The sequence below is a fragment of the Cyprinus carpio genome, chromosome B20 (genome assembly GCF_018340385.1).
Source record: "Cyprinus carpio isolate SPL01 chromosome B20, ASM1834038v1, whole genome shotgun sequence".
NCBI lineage: Eukaryota > Metazoa > Chordata > Actinopteri > Cypriniformes > Cyprinidae > Cyprinus > Cyprinus carpio.
In genome coordinates this window covers 26811138-26830746 of record NC_056616.1, presented here as the reverse complement: position 1 = coordinate 26830746, position 19609 = coordinate 26811138, and the positions used below count along the sequence as shown (strand labels likewise).

At 36.4% G+C, this 19609-nt stretch overlaps 2 long non-coding RNA genes across 2 annotated transcripts; both read right to left on the bottom strand.

Annotated features, from left to right (window-relative positions):
• Positions 1 to 204: 204 nt before the first annotated feature.
• Positions 205 to 5359, bottom strand: LOC122140947. Its single transcript, XR_006157464.1, has 3 exons — positions 5074 to 5359; positions 3487 to 3582; positions 205 to 351 (listed from the first exon to the last, which is right to left on the bottom strand). It is a non-coding gene; the product is annotated as an uncharacterized LOC122140947 (long non-coding RNA).
• Positions 5360 to 10107: 4748 nt separating this feature from the next.
• LOC122141127 lies at positions 10108 to 18671 on the bottom strand. Its single transcript, XR_006157561.1, has 4 exons — positions 18557 to 18671; positions 16994 to 17209; positions 10829 to 10885; positions 10108 to 10150 (listed from the first exon to the last, which is right to left on the bottom strand). It is a non-coding gene; the product is annotated as an uncharacterized LOC122141127 (long non-coding RNA).
• Between the last annotated feature and the right edge of the window lie 938 nt (positions 18672 to 19609).

The following is a 19609-nucleotide window of genomic DNA, read 5'->3' as shown; positions in this document are numbered from 1 at the left end:
GGCACAATATGTTAAATGTTTAAGTTTGTCAAAATAAAATAAATAGCAATTTCTATAAATACAGTAAGTGTCATTTTTACCTACAAAAATGTCACATTCTTTCCCTTTCTTGACAATTATTGCGGTTAAGTTAATATTTTTAATTTACTACTTTACTAAAATAAAAATCTGCATCAGTTTTTTTAAAACCTCAATTACCTCATTTATGGCTCAAACAACCTGGCAGCAGATTGCAGATTTCTAATCGCGTATTCTTGGAGGTCCTGCACCAAATGAGGAACTGCCATTGAGATGAATGGGAACACTAACGGATAGCTCTTTCCAGGTATCACAGACCTCCTTGATTTGAACCTATAATCATATAATGGGTTAGTGGTCTAAATCACAAACCAGGATCTCCGATTATAAGTCTACAACCGCAACTTAAAAATCAGTTATTAATGATGTGTCATTCAGTGAATAGAAAAATGGCAAATAAATCAAAGACAGAACTGTGATGTTCTAGCAGATGTCATCTGTTAAATACAGAATTATCAGCTTATGAAACGGGTCTTAAACAAGTAATGGCTAGCTCTGAGTTTCGCTCCTGAATACGGCACCCACGCACGTACAGAAAGCTTGAAATCTTTTAGTATTTACCCTCTGTCCGATTTCTCACTTCATCACATGGCAATTGGAACTGACAGCATAATTATCAGATCATCCAGAATTGATCTGCATCCATGTGGGTCAGTTCCAAGAAAAGAGGGGAGGGTGAAAAGGAATAAATAAAGGGGTGGAAGAAGGAAAAAAAAAGCCGTCCTCTTTGGAGAGCTGGCGATGGTTCAGTCGTCTTGTCAGCGAGACACGTATGGTTACGGGGAGGCAGCAGTTTGGAGATTGCGTTGCGGGTGTTCCCTTGATGTACCCTGACAGGAACCAGATTCAGAGCCGAGCTGCGGCGTCTGAGCTCTTTGCTTTTTTATTTGTCTGGCTCCTTTGGGTTTTTTCCTGGCCCTGCAGGACCGGTTCGGAGAGTCTAAGGCCATTTATGCAGCTTGCTAGCTTTAGTGGGAATAACAAATACAGGGAGAAAAAGTCTTAACCTACTGTAAACAGAGGAGGAGGAGACCACAATCATGCTATTGTTCACAATTTAGAAAAAACGAGGAGGTCAATTTTGGTGTGTGTTTTTTAGATGGTTGTCAGCCTAAACAGATATCAACATATGCTACAAAGCAGCATTCATGCGTGGCATGTGTTTCTTAGACAGTAAGAGAAAAAAATCTTAACCATAGCATTTGTGCAATACATTTATGCAGTACAAAATCAAAAGCAGGAGTTTTAAGTGCATGATCCTGGACTTAAGTGTCTATCAAACATAAGGGATTTTTTCTAAATTCTTGGATAACTGTTGATATTCAATGAATTATATGATATTTCAACTTCAATAGGTCGTTAAAATGGTAAAATTGCCTCCAAGTAACTTATATCTGATCCCAGTTTTTTCCTATTGATTTAATATTAGACTAAGAACCAAGGATTTGTAATTTACTTTGCAATTTATTAATAATTTACAGTCTTTGATTATTGAAAAAGTAGTTGGCAACCTACTAACAGAAAGTAGACTAAAAGTACATTAACAGAATGTCAATTTGAGGTGGGCAGCAGAACGTAACTTAATATGATATTTTGTCAAATTATTTTAAGAAAAAATATCAGTGCATTATTATTTTGAACCTGTTCATTTAAATAAAATACCAGAACATGTGAGTCACTAAAATGAATCAGACCTAATGCTGTATATTTCAACTTGGGGGTGGGGAGCAGAATTGAATTTAATGGCATTTTTTAACTTAACTTCAATAAATATTATATACAATATTATTTGTGTATATCATTTTTGATAACAGCTGACACAGTTATGCTACTGAAAAATGCGATGTTGGCAGCATCACTACTTTTAGTGAGGGCACAGTCCACCCAAAAAAATAAAATAAAAATCTGTCATTTTTTTAGAATCATATTTCATATTTGAAATGCATCATATTTTTCCCAACCTGAACGAATTTTCTTTTTTCTCTGTGAAACACAAAAGATGATATTATTAAAGTCTGTTGACTTTCATTTAATGGACAAACGGAACATCCCCATCTCTCATATGAAAGCTTGGGGAAGTTTGTTTGGCCTCTTCTTTTAAATGAAACCGCTTCACTGATTTATTCAGCATGATTCAATGTCTGCATGCTTTGGGCTTTATCTTAATAGCAAGGTCATCTCATTACATCATTGACTCCGAACTCTTCTGTGAAGAGCCGTGGTTTGGCTCTCTCAGCAGCGTTCTGTTAATCTGTTTAGCACAAAGATGGTCCAGGCCGACAGTAATTAGACTACATAGCAACACAAACTGACGGGTTTCACTTAGAGTCAGTTCTAACCACCTCCACTCTGTGCTGCATTACACAGTGCGGAACGGGGCCCGTCCTGTGCCAACTCCGTCCCCTTTCACACCGTTCTCAGACAGTTTTCCACCTCAAATGCCGAGAGAAAATAAAAAAGTTTCCTGGTCGTGGGTGGTTTTACCGGGGTCAGTCCACCGACAGAGTGCGCATTTCATGAGAACGCAGCCACTTAATTCTGAACCATTCGTCAGATTTACTCATTTACATGAGGACAGCTATCATTTTGTGCAAACGCTGACATTGATAAATGAGGCGTTTCAGTTAATAAGCAATACAAACAAATGAGAGGTCTTGAGAGAGAAGATGGTCCTCATTTAACTCCTGTTTTTTGTCTTACTGGGGTCCATAAAGATTGCTTCCATATGATTGCCACATTAATTCAAGCAGAATCGGGTCAGACTCGTGATTTTTAAAAGCTGTTCCTTTGTGTGTCTTTACTGCGATTTGGTTTTTATTAGGTGGAAAAACAAATCTTGTAGTTTGAAACTACCAAAACATGGAAAATTCCATCTGCATGTTAAAATATTGTTTGATATTTATCCAAATAGGTTTGTGATTTAATCTGTGTTACAGTGCAGTGGACCTAAATATTTTCAGATCAGACTTACTGTATATATGTATGTGTGTGTTACCATAAAATATTCCCCATAAATTAGTGTCAATTTGCAGCCGTTTTGTATTTTCAGAGTGTGTTAAAATATTTTTAAATCAAATTAGGGACGCCATAAATGACCATCTGATTGCCAGCAGGGATCCCTGCCTTTGGAGACGGAAAATTTAAATGTGCAATGAAAAATGATAAATTATTGAACGGAGACCAAAACATATCAGCACTCTGACTGAGCCTTTTTTTCCCCATCCGAGTAAAAATATTAGCACAAAAAGTCCTTATTAAGGGTGGGCGATGTTATTTTAACTAGTTTGAATCACCTTTGGTCTCTGCGAGTCCCTGAGAGCTTTATAAGTTCTCTCAAGCAACAGAAGCAGCGCATGAAAAAGTTTTCTCCACTGGTTTAACGCAACACTAGCAGAGAACAAGCACTACCGTCTTCTCTACTTGAGCGCGGTGAAGCCGTGTGAGACGGAAATGACACTTTCTTCACAGGAGGCTGCAGATCCCCATGTGTCTCCTGAAAACCACCTGTACACAAATTGTGATAAACACAGTTAGTCTAAAATAATTAAGAGTGTATGTCCAAATTAAATTAGGTGTAAAAGTCATTTCTTTTAACCACAGTTTATTCCCAACGGCATCAGTATGTTGGAAAGCTGCTTTGAAAACTTTATCTTGCCAAGTTACAAATTTAACAACGTCTGAAGTAGCTAAACTACAGTCAACCTTTGGAAAAGCGACCACACTACAAACTACTAACAGCGGCTAACTTGCAATGGGCAATGTAATATATAATCAAAGCTGTGTTTTTCTGGAATAAAAAACAAGGGATTTGTTTCAATGTATGAATTAGGGAGACAGCATTAAACCTGGTAAGACAAATATACATCAAATAAAGCTAAACAATAATATACATGAATCGACCAAATGAACTGATTCCCTAGAATGAATATGGGACTATATGCACTATATAAAAAATTTTTTTTACAGTACATTATTTCCTCAGCTTACATGATGTTATTTAAAAAGCTGTATTTTTAAAACATCTACAGAAAATGTACTGTGGGATCTGTATTATTATTATTATTACAAATATAGTTCATTAAATGAGAGACTGTGGAGTGTTTACCCTTTTATAGCCTCTTTTGTCAAACCAGAGGTCATTTAATATGAACTGAAAGTCAAAAAGGTGACTAAAATGGAGACAAAACTTATAGAACCTAAAATATAATTATATATAAAATCTCTATTTTGATGCATTCATACTCATTTTAACCTTAATGTTGATTTAAAAAAGCTGCTTTACGTGTCAACTACCTCTGTATTCGACAGTAAAAGTACATAAGGTGTGAACTTTTATCACTTTGCAGTAACGATTTCCATATGAAATATGCACATCTGGTTTTGCAAGTTTACATTCATGAGGCCTTAAACCATTAAAAAAATACATTTTGATAACTTTGCATAGCCAAAATTTTAAAACAAGTTATCCAAATTTATTTCCAATGTCTTGTTTTAAAGCATTAATCTTTAAATCTTCATAAAAGTTACGGTTTGACATATTCACATTGCACAAGCATGAAATGATCCATTTAGTGACTCCTGTTCAGTTACTGTTCAGTCCTGTTCATCTACTTAACACTTGTACAAAAACTAAACTCTTGTACATATTTGAACTGAAAAGAATTAAAATGCACTGGCATACCAAGCCCTATGATGCTGGGTTTTGTTGCAGGAATTTACTAATTATCCCATGTTGAAACAAAAACAATACTTTCTGTGCGAGTTAGATTTCGCTGCGCAGTCATGCCCCTAAATGATGGCGGCATACGTAATGACCTCAGCCAGGCCAAGGTAATTTTGGGTGCCACTTTCAATCAGCGGAGTAACCACAAAATGTTACAGTGATGCAGAGTGATGCTTTTGGAAATAACATCCTTCGCTGTAAAATTATTATCAATACACGCATCGGGAAAATGAGAACAGGTGGGAAAAAAACAACAAATACAAAAATGAAACCTCAAAGAGCCGATGACAGCTGGGACGTTTCATCTCAAACCACGGCAGAATGGATGATGGCAGCTGGATTACGGTGGCGCTCGGAGGATTTCAGGCCGCCCTTGTAATGCCCAGGAGCCTTTAAGTCTGTGCGTGGCTTCGCCCCCTCGGTAATAAGTAAGATACTGCATGCAGCCTCACATCGGACGCCTCCAACATGCCGCTAAAATTAACTCCCTGAAACCAGATGAAATTCCCAACAGAATAACCTTCTTGACTCTATTATACAAAAGGCTTCCAAGTACACTGGCTTAAAGAAAAGCAGCAGAAGGGTAACCTAAGAAGTAATTGACTTGTGTCTGGCATGCCACATAGGGCATTGTGTTTCGGGCTCAAACAAGTGGCCTGAAATTGCGTGTGAAATCTGAAAGTGACACATTTGGCATCGCCAGTCTGTCAGTATATAGTCAAATACAGTCAATATGTGAATGATTTAATTCAGAACTTCCATGGAAAATCCCATTTTACAACAGTGTCTCTAGGATGTTTGGGTTGGTGCTTGTTAAGCCAATGCCAACTGTACTGTAAATGTAAATCATCATATAGAATCCACACCAAATATTGAAGAATTAAAATACATTTTGTGAGTAACATATGGAAGAAACCATGATAACCCTACAGTGGTGCCCAAATTCTGACAAAATGATGTGAAACACATGATTTTAATTTATGCCTTATCTCGACTTTTAATATAACATATTTAATCATTTTTTTATTTAATGCATCCAAGTAAACAACTGTCTTATTATCTTAAAAAAAAAAAAAAAACATTCTATAAAATTTAAAGTGGTTGTTTTATGTAGAGAAAGTATCTAACAAACTCCTAACCCTGCAATGGTTTAGAAGTACACTGGGTTTCATTGTGGGGTGTGGCACAATATTAGCATACATTTCTAGAATGTTTTGTAAAATAACTTGCAATTAACATTAAAAAGCAGCAAATTTATTTTTTATTCCATAATGTCAATATACATAGTCAGATATGTCCCTCGGCAGTTGTGTTGTCTACTTACTTGATTAAATTTGTTTCTTTTTTTGATTATTATTGGGTCAACATCTTTATAGCTTTGCTGATTGATTTCAAATTCAGTTTTGCATACCAACAGATCAATTAGAACATAGTTAAGAGATGCTGCAGTAGTTTTAGATTCAATAATTTCTAAATAATTTTTTTTTATAGTTTGCACGGTTTCTTTTTAATGCAAAGTCATAAAATTATATGGCTTTAACCTGATACTGATCATCTGGTTTAACTTGTTTCTAAACTTTTGGAGGGCACTAAGCTATATAAGTGATGTTTACATTAATAATAATTAATAAAAGCAAAGAGAGATGTCTCAGTTAATTTATTTTAAAAGTCTCATTCATCTCAAAATCTGAGTTCAATAGGTCGAAGACTTTTTAAGCTTATTTTAAAATTCATACCTCACCTGAGTGTGATGGCAGCTCTTTCAAAGACCACTAGGTCTGCTTTCTGAAAATGAAAAAAAATCTTCAGAGTTCTAAGTAAACACCAGACCAGGAATTTCCTTAAAAGCAGGAACTGGAAGTTTGAGTGGGAGTTTTTAAACAGAGCGTGTGCAAGCTTTGTCCAGGTGGAAACACACACACACTCATACACACACAGCTGGGCCTCACATGTTCATGGATGCCTTCCAACGGTTGTGTCGGTAAGGACTTCCTCTCTGCTTACCTGTGCACTTTTGGCAGCCGTGAGGGTCATGGAGACCCTGAGGGAGAGCTGACCTTCTGTCTGACCTGCTCAGGCCAGACACGGGAGTTCCTTTCACCCACATCAAAGCAGCCATTTTTCTTATGTAATAAATAGTGCTCTAATTCTGAGGGACGCCCACAAAAAGAGCTGGACGTTTGGTTTTAAGTTAATACTGAATCAACAAAAGCAAGTGCAGGGCAGCGTCGTGTCCTCAGGCTGAAAAACCTTTAATTAATCATGGGGGAAAATAAAGAAAAAAAAAAACAAAAAAAAAAATGTTATATGAAAAAATTTTACAAAATATAAGTCATGTATATTTTATATATAATATAATATAATTTGATTAATTTCTTTTATTTAACCAGGTTAAAAACTCATTGAGATTAAAATCTCTTTTGCAAGAGTGACCTGGCCAAAAAAAGCAGCAACCAATAACAGTGTATACAAAATTTACATCATAAGACAAAAAAACAAATCAAAGATCACAACAATTCATCAAAGGATAAAACACACAGCTTGTTAAAAGTAGAATGCTTTGTAGATTATTTCAAGCCAAAGTAGCATTATATTCAAAACCCTTTTTCCCTTAGCTCTGTTCGAACCAGAGGGACTTTAAAATATAACAGATCGTTTGAACGTAGTTTGTAGCATACTTTGATTTAGAAAAACTCGAGGACAAATAAGATGGCATTAGACCACAAATAGACTTATAAATAAAAAACAATACCAATTAAAACTTCTTTGGGTATACAACGATGGTAACTCAGCCTTCTCATATGAAGTACAATGATGTGTTGATAACTACAACCAGAAATAATAAAACGTAAAACACTATGAAAAACAGTATTAAGTTTTTTAGGTTATATGTTTTGGCATTCATATACAGCAGATCACCATAATCAAAAAGTGGTAAGAAGGTAGTAGATACCAAATATTTCCTTGCTTTAAAAGAATAAAGATCTATTCTGTAGTAAAATCGCAATTTGAGCTTAAGTTTTGAAATTAATTTAATCAATATGTAGCTTAAAAGTTCAGAAATGACAATCAGAAAATAGGATGCCCAGGTACTTATAACTTATAACATATTCATTTTTGTTCCCAGGAAGGATATAATGTCAGGAAGATTTCTTGGTACAAAAAATCATTAAACTAGTTTATCTGTGTTTAAAACCAGTTAAGCTGACATGAACGGAACTGCTGAACAATAACAAACGCTGACTGTAAATAGTGAAGTGCTTGTGAAGCTGATGACAGCACAGCAGTAAATACGCAGTGTTGTCTGCATACAGATGGAACTTCGCATTTGAATATTATTGCATAAATATTTACATACAAGGAAAATAAATATCGGCCCCAAAACAGACCCCTGAGGGATACCTTTGGAAAGTGACAAAATAGATGAAGTACAGTCTTTTAAAAGCACACACTGTGTTCGCCCTGAAAGATAGTTGGCAAATCAAAATGTATATAAATATATTCAAAAATAGAAAAGCGTTATTTTTAAATTGTCATTATATTTAACAATATTAATGTTTTACTTTATTTTTGATCAAATAATATTATTTATAGTTTAGTGAGCCCAAAACTTTTGAACTGTTACTGTTCCTCTATTTTCATGTTGGGTTTATTAAATTGTGTGAACAGGAATTCAGTTGTCGTCAGATAAAATCTCTTTGTACATACAATGATCAGCTGACTCACTGACCCGTTACTAGGAAGAGCAATTAAAGGCCAGAGACAACAATCTAAGACATGAAACTACCTAAAATAAATAAATCCACTGCCCAAGTCTTCCCTCTATGTTAACAAGATCTGCAAAAAGCAAAATACACTAGTTCTATAAGTGTCAGTTGTAATTCTATAGTCCCATAGTGTGCTGTGTGGTTAAAGGTCAGAGCTGATAATCGGATGGTTGCTCATTCGAAGGAGGAGTTGCTTTCCCAGTGAGCCCTTGACTAAATAAACTGACATCAGGACCAGCTCTGCAATAAGTGTAGGGTGGCGTTTCTATGCAGCGTCTGTGGTGATAAATAAGAATATCGCTTCGATACCCCAGCAGCAGTGGTTCTCCAACCACCTGCTAATGGCACACAATAAAAGCTAATTGATTATAGGAAAATTATAAAAATGACAAAAACCACAGCCAAAATTCTATAATGAACAACACAGACCAGCTATCACGTAGAAGACACATAAAAATGACCGATTCAAGAGTTTCTGTACGATAATAGATTGACTTGTACTTGAGAACCCACTCTGTAGTTATAGAAACACAAAAAATCATAATAAATCATAATAATTAGAACGTCCTAAGATTTCCACAACATCTATCCCAGAATTAACTCTCAAGGTGTTTCCTACGTTTCTAGCCGAGGTTTTCATCTGTGGTCTTGCCGCTCTCCCAGATACTCATTAGAAATCGGAGGAGCGCATTAAGTTTCTCTGGGTGGGGATCAATGACTGAATATGAGGCACATCTCTCTCTCTCTCCCACAGCCGTGTGGCCGTGTGGGGCAAGGAGAGCAGCTCTGGCCCCTGTGATCTCCGGCAGAGCCTGGATGAGCTCTCTCTGTCAGGAACAAACCTCCCCCCCTGTCCCGCGGCCATCAATCCCTGCTACAGGGTCTCTCAGATCTCCATGCAAAACCCTTCATTTACTCATTGGCTCTGTGTGCCGCTTCACATGGGAACATTTAGGAGGGGGGAAAAAAAGGAAAGAAGTCCCCCTTTGTCCTGTTGTGTTTTGAGGTTTAAGGGGTGCTGGAGTTTCACTGTTGCACTTATAGTGGGTAATCATCTATTATTAAGGATTTAACCCACAGATATTTTAACAGATTAATATCGGAAATGAATACTTTTCATCTGCCTTTGCATGTAAATCAGCAAGGAATTATGCAATTGATGAAGAACCACCCCCACTCCTGCCTGGGCATTTAAGGACTTTCTACCCGTGTACTAGTTTTCTGTGTAAGGATTGCTGAAGTTAATGTCCCTCATTTTATACTTTGAGGAGTAATTGTTTAAGAGCTTTCAATGCCTGAATGGGACTTTTATCTTTACTATTATCTTATTTTATGTAAAGAAATCCAAAATGTTATTAATAATTGACCACAAAAAAAAACATGAAATGAAATTGCAAGTAATTGTAGCTTTAGTTCTAAAGTACTGCATAATGATTTACTGTCCATCATAGTTATAAGCATCACTCCTCATATTGTTGAGTTGATTTGTCCCTGCCGGCATCTCTATCGGTTTATCCATTAGAATGAGTGGATCGGTTAAAAAAGTTGTCTCTAAATTTGACAGGTGGTTGACACGGAAGAGCTGAAAAATAAGACGACTTAGTGACCAATCATCCAGAGTAAGAAAGGTATGAATTGTCCCCGTATCTCCATTATTAAAATCAATTTTGTTGGTGAATATAATATATAAATGAACACTAGCTCACTAATTGAAGTAGAAAAAAAGTAGATAAAAAAAGTAGCAAATTATAAATGTTTCAGATTCTGCTTGTTTCCCAGCAGTTATGTGATTATCTTTTTATGAGGCCTGCTCCCTGGTGTACTTTCTAGACCTCAGAACCTTGTGGTGATGGAGGGTTCAAATCCCCGCCCACATCAAAAAGATCCCGACCCTTCCTGACCCCACAAGATGGTGGACACCCGCCTGCTGCCTACGCCTCCTCTGCTCGAGATGTAATGACGGAGCCATCAAACAGCATTTATAATACTGAAGCAGGACGTTTTTAAAGTGGTCAGCTCCAAGAGCACTGGAATTGTTGAGCGCAATTTGCGGTCGCTGCATTTTCTTGTAAAAGAGCCACGTCCTGGCAGAGTTCAATTTTGCCCCTTTTTCTAGTGCATTTGGAAATGCAGAAGACATTTTATATCGTATAACCATTTCATGCTAATTTAGGATGAGGAAGAGTCATTTATTTGGTTTTGAAATGGAAATGTCAGTGTATTAATATGACAAAATGATCTAATCATGCTTTTTTTGTACCTGGAAAATGAAAATGATAGCTACTGCTAAAATTTCCACTGCTTCACCAACTCCAACCTGCAATTAGAAAAAAACACAAATAATGATAATTGTAATCATAATTTTATCATTAGTATTAACATTATTAGTAATTTACTGTCATTGAGATGTATAATTATAAAATATGTTGGTTCGGTCATTCTGAGGTGGTCTCGAACATTATCAACCGAATCAATCCGAATGACTTTTTGCCCATTTTACGACTTTCAGAAAAAAACTAGCATAACTTATTGTGTTGTACGTTATCGTCCACAATTCTTCCCTTAGTGGCTAACATTGGTAGCACAAGTCACAATATATTAATATTTTTTTGTTTCCTCCTGTTGAATGTTGAGAAGGCAGAAAAATAAGGGAAACCATAAAATTTTTTTTTTAAATAAATAAACAAATAAAACTTCTTCTTTTTGCCATTTCTGTTACAAAAACAAGAAAAATGTTATTTTACTATCATCGACATACTATCATAGTTTTTGTTAATATTTTTAAATTTTATTGAGATTTTGTTTTGATATTTTACATTTTTCACTTAAACTTTAGTTCACAATAAATGTTTCATATAAAAGTAATCAATGGTGCTGCTTGATATTTTTGTATGAGCCATGAATTTTTTCAAGATACTTTAAAGAACACAATGTTCAAAAGAACACCATTAGTTTGAAATAGAAATCTTTTGTAACATTCTAAATGTCTTTACTGTCAATTTTGATCAATTTAATGAACTCTTGCTGAATTAAAAGTATTATTTTTTTAAACCTTTAAACAGTAGTGCCTGAACAAGAAAATACTTATTTTTCACCCTTCTTTTGAGAATTTCATAGATACAGGAGAAAGCATAGCCTCTACATGTTTATGTTAAGCGCATACATTAAATTATATGCACTTTTCAAGTCTGACTTCCACTGTGTGAGGTCAAACTTTAACAACTGAGGTCAGACCCCTCCCAATAATTACAACCCCATTCAAAACCAAAAATGACATCATACCTTTTGAAACTCACTGCAATCGCCTATTAATTATTAATTAATATTATTAATTCTACCTTAATTAATAATGCACTTTGAATTCTAACTGAACAAACTTCAGTCACATATGCTTTCGAGGAACAGAGCACCAAACAGCAGCAGTGCGAAGACAGACGGCCTTTGGGGTGTCATGGGACGGTCCAAATTAGAGCTCTGTCTGTACAGGAAGGAAACGATTCAATACACTGTGCTATTACTTCCTGTTTTTACATCCTCATATTATAAACGAATAAAGGCAGGCTGGCCGGGATCTAAACACTGGCCTTTTTATTTATGTGTCTTGCCCTGGAAGTCGTCGGAAGCTGACGGGCTGCCAGAATCCCCATAGATATTTGCCTCGTGTGCGCCGGAGGTTGTTATCAACATGGCTGTGATAAAGGATAAATGATGTCTTAAGAGGCTCGCCCTCAGAAAACTCCACATATGTGTACCAAGCTTAAAAATACAAGCCTTTGAATACAACCCCCTCACATATTGAGGGCTTCATAAATCACTCACGCACACACGCCGGCCAGTGCACTCTTGGCATGTCATCAGACGGCCCTCTGGTGACTACTCCTACCTGTCATTCTGGAGAAGCCACGAGTTAATTAATGTATAGCAATCGAATTCCTCTCCCTCAGAATGAACACACAGTCTCTGTATCTCGACTTCCCTGGGATTATTTTTCTTGGTCCTTGTTATGCTACGCTGCAGCGCACGTTTGGATATTTATGGATCTGTAAAAATGCACAAGGACGAATTAAAACTCAACTGCTGGGACAGCCCCTAAGTAAACAGGAGTGTTTATTCATACGATCTTGGGTTTGATGTGTTTTCGCTGGATGACAGATGAATTTATCAGCTTCACTTTTGTCACATAGCTCCATCATGCTCTGTTAGGCTTTTCAAGGGAAGTTTGAAACCCCACCGTACCTATGTGAATATTTTATTTAACTCTGGAAAACATCCGTATATATAATGTCCTGTTCTGGTGTAGATATTCAAGGTCACGGTGTATAGACATTTACTGTAGGTTCTCTACACAATGTACGATCCATACATTAATTGGGTTCAAATTATTTAAATCCCACTCTTAAAATGAGGGATTTGAATCATACGTAATTTAATGATGTCTCTATGAAATTGTTTTTCACCCTAATATTTAACCACTGACTAGCCACTAGACAACATTACAGTACTGTATAATTAAGAGCCAGTAATTTTAACATTTATTAGACTTTAAAAAAAAAACAGCTTTTACTTTAAGTAAACTTAAAACAATCTTCACTAAAACCCATTATAATAAATGTCAAATTTAGCTGCCTGTGCCCTTCAGCAGAAATATACAGAAATTAAATGAAGTTATGAAACACTAAATTCTAAATTAAATATAGATGAATCCTTAAAGCTACAAAAGTTATTGATTTCCTCATTTTTATTTTGTTCTTTGATGAACAGACATCATGGCAGCTGGGTTATTAGGTTATTTGGCTGCTATAACTTTAAGAGCAGCCGCTGTTGAACATAACGTAGATCGAACACGGATCGTATTTTCTCACTCAACTCCTTTTCTGACTCAGTTCAGGTCTTAAGCCTGGAACACACTAAGCCGACAAACTAATGGCGACGAAAACAGACTGCGGGCTCTTCGGCAGAGTCTGGGTCCAAAGTTGCCCTGACACACCGAGCCGATGCTCGACACCCGACGGCCAAGTAGCATGTCCGTTCTGCATTTTTTCTCTTGCACTGGTTTGCCAGCTGAACAGCCAATCAGAATGATCAGTTGGCCCGACTGACCGACGAGCTCCGACGCAGATTCAACATGTCAAATCGGCCGGAAAAGGCAGACGAGGACTAACTTCAGCCAACGGTGCGGAAAACACTAAGAAAACTTATTCGGCCGATGAACAAAAACTGCTCGATTGCTGAACGTCGGCTTGGTGTTTTCTGGGCTTTAAAGTCTCAATAATGAGCTGACGAATTTAATCGAGTGTGTTAATGAGGGAGACAGTACTGGGCTGCTCAAGAACAGTTTTGAAAACCATTTCAGAGAAATGTTCTTAAACGTAACTCATATAACAAATACTTACATGCATGCAAAGTTGTAAGGAAGCTTTAATTGCCTTTTTGGTAACTTCATGACTTAACTGACGACAATAGCTCATAGCTTCTATAATGCTTTGGCATGAAATGATACCGGCTATAGCGCACACTCGCACATTAGTGCATGCAATTGAAGAGCACACGCTAAAAGCACAGTACTGTTTCTGTGCTTGTTTGACTAGCATTTGGCGCTGATGCAAAGTGGAGTGCGCATCTGAAAAATCTCTGGTTTGATGTGGACGTAAAGAGGTTCTGTGTCTAAATAAACGCAATTCTTGTAAGGAAAAACGAGACCGAAGCAGCAGTTGTGAATGGGGTGGCCAATCCTAGCTCTGCCCCTGCGTTAACTGCGTTAAATATATTAAGTGCCTGTGTTAATGTGCTAATATATACACATATATGATTCACTATATCGAACCTGCTCAAAAGAGTCATTTGTTCGGGAACTGAACCACACCGATCATGCTGAATGGTTCCGATTCAATAAAAAAAAACTGGTTCATAAGATTCATTCATTTGGAAATTGAGCTACAACGGTTGTGCTATATGTTTTTGTTTTGCTAATAAGATGCAGGGTGTTTTTGATTTGCTAATAAGAAAAGGCCCATTATGCTCATTTGCTTGGGTATCAGACAACACTGTTTGTGCTGCTTATTTTTTTGCACTGTACATTCAGAATATTAATCTGGAGAATCGCTATATAACATATAAAGCAATATAAATTATCCATTTAGATGCTGTTATTCAGCTCATGTATTTTAAAATAGAATCTTTATTCCATAAGACCCTTTCACATATGCACAATTCATTAAACTCTAAGGTGTTCAGATGATTTCAACTGAGCCCTTTTGCTGTTGACCTTTCAAGCCAATGACTACCTTGTCCATCTTTAAAACAAAAAGTCCAACTTTGACCCTAAATTAGTGAATGTTTTTTTTTTTTTTACACAAATGATTTAGCCTCTGTAATGAGGTCCTTCTGGAAAAAAACAAAACAAAAAACAATAAAAACATTTTTAAACTTTATAAGGAGATCATCGTTCACAGGCATCTGATTTGTTATAGATTTAACATTGCCTGGCATGAGTCTTGTGAAAGAGTCTTTACAAGCTTACAGAAATCAGATGGCATGGGAGGTTTAATTCTCTCTCTTTTGTTTTAAACCATGGTGTAGATTAGATCTATTTTTCTGTTTTGGAATGAGAAAGCAGAGCTTCCAGTGTGTCCATAATGCAATAGTAAAAACAAACATCTGTGGTGAGTGTTTAGACAGAGCTAAATGAAACCCAGGTACTGCACTGTACACCCAACTGCCTTGATCCTGTTAAGACCTGTCAATCACAAACAAAGAAATCTATGGGACAAAAAAAAAAAAAAACCTTCTCAACCTTCACCTTCTCTTCTCAACTCCTGAATCTGCAATTTTTGAATCTGGACTGGCTACAGAGTACTTGAGTGCATTAAAATGTTATCAGTCAGTCATCATGATGTACGAAAAAATCCAGGGTAAACCTCAAACGCCATGAGTGTGTGTGTTTTTTCATGTCTCACATAATTTTCATATCATTCCATCCATTGTCAGTTTGAAACAGATTGTGGACTATAATCATGCTAAATGATGCGAACGTGCCAATGCTGACATGCTATTTACATTTTATGTCAATTATTGTGTTAAAGCACTATTAGGCTCTGACACAGATTGTGAATAGAAAAGTGCGTGTTTTGTATACATGTGCATATATATATATATATATATATATATATATATATATAAATGTCTAGACTAATTAATTAATTCGATATTTATCTTTTTATATGTACATATACACAAATTATTAATAAAATTATTTTTAAAAATGATATCAAAACACTGCATGTGTGTCAAAGCTGATTAGTCATCTCACTTGGGAATAAGTATTTTTTTTATGAGGATATTTTATTACATTTATGAGGCTGTCATGATGTTCTAAGAGCTAAAATATTAGCCCTCCACTCCCGTTCAACATCTGCACCGACGAATGTGTCATCTCCTAACTAGCATTTAATTTTCTTAGGGATGAATTTTGCAAACAAGGTCTTCTCCCTACGAGTCAGCAGCACAGTGAGAGCCTTCACTCAGTAACAGCACGCGAGTTCGCAGCATCAACTGGGAATGACGGCTTCTCGTCAGCTAACACCCATGCCGGCGCCACAAGAACACGCCAAACCTTCCTGGAAAAAAACTTCACTGCTCTCTGGAGGGTCCGCGCTCGACTGTTCGCTCTTTTCCTGTCTATCTTGGGCTGGGATGAAGTCTATGTTTTTAGGAAAATTCCTCTGGCGCGACCCCGTAGGCCCAGCGTCTTCCCTGCGATCATTAGAAGCAGACCCCCGTCTTGTGTTTGTCCTATGCAAACAGCTCAGCTACCACTTCATCCATCTCGTTTAGCCTGCCCTGAAACTCCATGCAGCTCCTAAATGACGTATTTTTTCTATTTTTCCGACACAATTGCATAGGTTTTCCTCCCTGTGGTCTCGGACCTGTCTGCTGTACCTCCTTTAACTCCCACTGACTGCTGCCACTGCATCAAATATTTATCAAGGAGTTTCAAACATTTCTGTAAGTCAGCAGTGCATGTCTGTGTGTGCCCTACAGCCGCACAAACGCGCCGACATCCTTCCTTGTCACATAATTCATCTCCAATGCTATTGAAACAGTGGGAAAAGTGAAGACAGGACATTTAAAAGAGGAAATGTGGAGTCAGACACGTGCGTTTGTGCAATGTCGCCATCTCTTGGTGATTTATGGTGAAGTGTTATGTTGCAGGTCTACTGAAGTTCTTAAACCAAAGGACTTAAAATAACTCACAGATGGTAAAAGTGTAAAAAAAATATATATATATATTCTTGGTCAAAGACAAAGTGGCATAAATGTTCACCTCTAATCTCTTTCCGGCATTCAAGTACTTATATGAATAAGAATCATTTCTGTGACAGATGTGAATGTCAGCATAATAACATGGAGAGCATCACACACTTACCATTCTGCTCACACTTAGATGCTCCCAGAGGCCTTGTTAGGAGGTAATGAGGATGAGGGCAGTCAAATGAACTGGTCACCAGAGGGCCAGGCAGCTGAATTTTCATTAAAACGGCATAGAACGTTGATGATGGCTGATTCAGAATGCAAAATGCCATTCACTGAGCCGTCACATTAGAAAGTCTCTCCAGCAGAAGTCTGTTCTATAACAAAAAAACTAAATAATAATATTAATGAGTGAAGGGAAAGCAACATGACAAATTCAAATGCACAAAAAACTGTATAATTATAGTATATGATATATTACAAACATCAAATTTAGGTTTTTAAATATTAATAAATTATAATAACTATTAGTATCAAATATTATAATAAAATAATAATTTTATACAAAGAAATTATAATAATAATATCAATTGATTAATTAAATAGAAAATAGTGCAAGTCAGCAGAATGCATGCACAATATTCATAAGGATTCGTAGATATTCATATATAAAATGAAATTCAAGCACACAATTTTTTTTAAAGGTTTGGATATGGACTAATACATTTATAATGCAACCTCTTTTACACCTTTAAAGAGATACAAATGTTAATGAATCCTAAATAGAGGTTCATAGAAGTAGTAAAATAAACTACATTAAAAATGAATACAAATGACTAAATTTAAAAATAAAATTACTTAAATTACAATTAAGGCAGAAAAATATAAAAACTAAATCTAATTCAAACTGTAATATCCCAATGATTCTAAAATAACAATTCCTGAGACCAGCTAAACCAGTTCAAACCAGCAAGCCGTCTTAGGCAAGATAATGTTGTTGTTTTTTGTTCAGCAGGAAATGCATCAGTAACTTCCAAACATCAGTACAAAATGTACAGTGTACAAGACGCTTCAAGAAAGCTACCTGCAAATCTACAGTAGTGTTAAAAGTACTAGGCACTTGTGTAAAAATGCTGAAAAATGAGGATGCTGTCAAAATTAATGTCATAAATAGATTTTCTTTATCAATCAACATTTTGTGTGACCGTCCTTTGCATTTTAAAGCAGCTTTTGCCGTAGATGCACTTGTGCATAGTTTTTCAGGTAGATTTGCAGGTAGGTTTCTTGAAGCATCTTGGAGTTGTTGCCACAGTTCTTCTGGATTTAGTCTGTCTCAATTTGTTCTGTTTCTTCATGTCATTCCAGACAGACTGATGATGATGAGATCAGATCTCTGTGAGGAGCACTGGCTGTTTTCAAACTGCTTGTGCAAACTAAAATCTCACTGGATTATTACAATTAATGGCAAAATTAATGTTTGGAAATGAAAACTGATATTTCCTACTGACACACTACAGCAAAAGATAGAAATAAGTTATCATTGTGGCAACCACTGTACATGTACAGTATACTTTATGTACAAATACTAAGAACAACATACTCTATATAAGATGATACTGTAGGACGAAATGTGTTTTGCTGTAACTGTTTGACTTTAGATCTTAAAAATTCCTTGCAAATACATAAAACATGGTAGATCAGAGAAACGTGCAGCATTTGGATTTCATAACTCATTTACCTTTCACACCATCACACCTCAGTAGAAGAGAGGAACTGGCAGCCTCAGCGCTCTTGTTATTGGCGACACAAGAGAGCTCTACCATCTCTCAGCTGCGGCCGATTTGGTTGCCTTGGAAGAACAGCCGAGAGAAAAAAAATGAAAAGGAGAGGATTGGGTGCGTTAAATCAGTTCCACTCTCTTGTAAATTACTACCCTGCATTTTTAATTTCCTCTCCACATACAATGTTATTCATTGGCGTCCAAGCCAAACACGGGCCAGCAGCCTTTGCTGCGCGTGAGAACAAACCATCCTCTTTTGCGCTGTCAAAAATATGATGAAATGCACACATTCCTTATGTCAAGCTGAAAAGTTTAGAGCCTGTAGATCAACACTAAAACAAAAGGGGCTGTTGGAAATGAAAGGGACTGTGGGATGTGACTGACGGGGTCCTGCCTCGGAACCAACCTCATTTCTGCGAGAACAAAACTGTGTGAGAAGTTTCTCCAATTTCACGCGTGGAGTTCCAGAGGGGTTTTGTAGGTATACTGTATACATGGATTTATTTCATGCCAATGATGCAGCAATTAGAGGCCAGTGCATTCATAATGTGCCTGAAGATATTGTCTTGGCAGTACAAACCACAAGATCAAATGCTGGGAAAAGCTGTCATAATATTGTTTTATAACGCAGGCTTTATCTTAATTCCATCTGAAAACCTTAGACCTTTCAATCATATAAACATTTAAAGTGTTAGAGGAGATTCCTTTCGTTATTCTTTTTTTTTTTTCATAAATGGGTGCTATTTTCACATTTTATGGATTACATACACGTAGTGTAGGATTCATTGTAAAAAATAAAGTCATTTAGAAATTGCTAGTTTCACGAATAATTACAAAATAGTAAGTAGCTGTAAGCAAAGCGGTAAGTGACATGGGGTGACTGTTTTGAAGTAGATCTATTAATCTTTGTTTTATTTACAACCTCGAAAAACCTTGATTTTTACAAGTGTGTATTTTTCATTTTTTCATGCATTTGCACTGAAAGCCAGTATGCTGATATGTCCCTGCCAT